The sequence below is a fragment of the Crocodylus porosus genome, unplaced genomic scaffold (assembly GCF_001723895.1).
Source record: "Crocodylus porosus isolate Cpor-Errol unplaced genomic scaffold, CroPor_comp1, whole genome shotgun sequence".
NCBI classification, from domain to species: Eukaryota; Metazoa; Chordata; order Crocodylia; family Crocodylidae; genus Crocodylus; species Crocodylus porosus.
The window spans coordinates 121488751-121492524 of NW_017728886.1; positions in this window are offsets into that span (position 1 = coordinate 121488751).

Sequence of the window (3774 nt, forward strand, 5' to 3'; positions counted from 1 at the left end):
AGGAGGCTAGATGTACACCTTGCTGGGGTCGTTTGACCCCAGTACTCTTTCCTGCCATGGCAGGGGTCAGACTCAATGATCTACTCAGGTCCCTTCTGACCCTAGAAACTATGAAACTATATCCTACAGAAAATTTTGGATGGTACTGCCCATGGCATCAATTACCTGAGTGAAGGACATCGTTTTGCCCAAATGAGCAAGCCAAAATGATTGAAAGTAGTCATAAGTATAGACTTCTAGATGTTCCTCATCTTCTTAACCATTGTCTCATGTGTTCTTTGGTCTCAGCCAAAATAATGACACCTCATCCTTCAGAGGAGGATGTGAAGGGCATCCTGTGGCCATTCCTTGTAACCCAGAATGGGAGGAACCTGAAGCCATTTGCTGTGGTGTAAGTCGAAGTGGATGCATGTCTCTCTCCTGTTAATGTGACCACCTTCTTAATATATTTTTAATCTTTTTTAAAAATAATTTTGCATTTGAGTATTTTGCTAGTCTCTCCTTCAGTACTTCATGCATCATCCACCTTTCCCCCTACTCCTCATTGCATTATCAGGATTCACAGCAAATACACATTGCTCTCCACTGTCTGCCCCCTGCCCTATCTAACAAACAATCCCCAGATCTCTATTATTTCATTTTAAGGACTTACTCTGCTTTGGAGAATCTTGTTCTTGAAGCAGCTCAAAAATTAAATTCTTCATCCTTTAATTGCTTCTCTGCGAGCTACAGACTACTGTTGTTACAAGGATATCTTTGCTCATTTTCCACAACTTTCATCCTTAGCCTCCAGGGTTTGGACTGTACCCCTTGTAAAGAAAAGGCCTTTAATTTTCTAGATGCTTAGAAATGTATAAACTGTCTGGGATTATGGAGCATATATTTGATAATTACCCCAGAAATGCCGAGTTGATTAGAATCTGGATAATCCAGTAACACATTCTTTACATACAATTTTTAAAAGGTTGGATGAGTATCGTTCTAAAGAATGCACTGCTTTCAAGAGCTTGTCTAAGTCTATCCCAACAATGCAGTTGGTCCAATAAAAGATACCACTCACAAAAATCCTTGCCTTGTTCATTCTAAAAAGTACCTGTTTATTTCAAATACAAGACTACAGAACTACACATTTCAAACTATTTTTGAGTAAGAAAACCCCCCACAAATATTTAGCTTATTAATATCATCTGGCCCTTTAAATATAAGAAAATATTGCTTTATGCAATACAAATCACCATATTTTAAAAACATATAACACTGAAGTGTCTGTCTTTAGTAGCAGCAACAATTTTAAAATTTATTTTAACACTTGGAAATATTTAAATTTAAAACAAACTTTAAAATATTGTCATTTCAGAAAATAACCTAATTTACTGCTTCCCAGAGACACTTTATACACTTTATAGACATAATCAAAAGTCCCAGGCACTCTGCTACTAGCGTTAGCCACTAATTAAAATACATTTTAATAATGTTAGTGTTTTGATGTATGCTATAGCACAGAATTTCATACGGCATTATTAATATAACTCATATTAAAAACTTGGTTAATGGGAATAAACATATTGTCTTGAAGTTGCTCCTCTTGCCGCAAAAATGTAATAAGACAAGTTATTTCAGAGGTGCAATATTATCAACAACAAGAGTGTGTACAACAGCAACAAGAGTGAAGATTATCAAGAGTCAATAACAACATCTTGAAGTTGATTGCTGTCTTGGTTGATCTACATTATAGAGAAAAAACTCAGAAAAAAAACAATTTCTTTCAAAGCTGCAGTTGTATTCTGTAAAATACTGAACGACTTGCCAAAATGTGTCAACCCTTGAGAAAAAGAAAGACTTGCCATTGTTATATTCAAAATATAAATACAAACAGTATTAAATACTCTCATGTATAAAACATGAAGCATATGGATTACATAAAAACATATTTTCTCTTCCTACTTCATTGTCTCCCATTGAGATGAAAGCCCTACATCAAACTACCTCAGCAACCATTCTTAATTTCTTTTTGGCAGCATGCCCAGTTCCTTCTCTCCCTCATACAGTTGTGTGTGTGTGTGTGTGTATATATGTATATATATATGTGTGTGTGTGTATGTATATATACACACACACACCCCTATTAAAAAGAAACACCATTTGTAACAAACTCAGAAAAACAGCTGTTCAAAATTAATCCATATGAGGGTTCCCCCAAAACCCACGTCTTTTTAACTTAGCAATTTCCTATCATTAACATCTCTTCAGAAAAGATTGTAGTATAGCACTCTTAGATCATGTCTAGATGAGTGCATGTGTGCTTTGCAGCACCTCAAAGGCCCTTGATGCACCATAAAATGCACACAGTGCATGTCAGAAGGTTGTCTGTGCTGCATATTTGCAGCTCAGAGCCAAATTTAGGTACTGGGAAATCCAGGTATCTAAAAAAAAAAATGGGTTAGAAAACTGTAGGGTGGCACATGTGGCTGCAGCATGCGCTGCCCAAAACCAGAGCCTTGATGGCCAGAGCCCAGCTTCAACTGTCAGCCAGACTCTGTGCACTGGGATTGCCATTGCTGGAGGCCCCCAGGACTGCGGATAAAGCTGCAGGGGCCATCCCAGGTGCTGGCTCCAGCCTCCCCTACTCTGCCTGGGCCAATTTGCCGCACACCAAAGCACGCCTGCAGGGGCATTGCTTGGAGACAAGTAGCAGAGGTACAACTATGTGCCACTGCTGTTTGTCCCCAGAGTAACACACATGTGTGCTCATCTGACTTAGAAGGGGTTCTGGAAAATGTGGTACAATTTTTTTTCTATGTTAAGTGATTCTAAAAAAGGCCATCTGGTTGGAGAATATCTTAGAGAGAACTTTTGATTGCTTAGACAGTGAGGAAGGGTTTTTATCATGCTTCCAAAATCAGAGTTATTCCCTCCTGGCTAGCAATAATGGGTGGGGTAAGCTGGTTTGCTTTCTCTGACTTTTTCCTTCTTTGTATACTTTTTAAAAACTCTCTCAAACTTCTTAAAAATCAGTCTGTAGAACAACTGTGTCCTGCAAGCCTGTAACCAACTCTATGTTCATGTTTCCTCTTGATTTTTTGGCCTTTGCGCAATTATTTAATAGATTTTATTTAGAACTGCACTTAGGAAAATGTTTAATATGTATTTTATATCATTATGTGTATATTGTATGCTTTTTTCCCCTAATTTTTAGGAAAACATATATGTTTGTGTATACCATATATAATATATACATAAACATGCACATATATATGTGTGCGCACACACACGCAATTTATACATATACATATATATTTATATATATACAGTGTATAGGCATGTGCGTGTATACTTATGTCCTCCCTTCAGCATCTTTACAAACTTTGCCAATACATGGAGCAGTACAGTGTCATCGTTCATTCCTGTTTGGCATTTTCCCTCCATAAAACCCAGTTTGGCGACGACTATATATGAATTCTGTCCATCAGGGCAGTGGTTAGCCTCTAAGTCAGACTGACCTCAGTTGTATATGCATGATTTACTTTGGCACTCTGCCATTAGTCTGTCTTTTGCAATGTTCCACTATCTTAATAATTTTGATTATAACCAATCTCGTACTTTAATTTTTCACCCTATTTGCCTGCTGTGCCATGGGGAAAATGTAGGGAGGATCCCCACCCCTCACACTTACAGCCTGGTCCCATAACCCCCTAAATATACACTACTCCACAAAATACTCTATGTCTCCCTCATACACACACATTATACAAGACTAAGAATTTATTTTTGAGT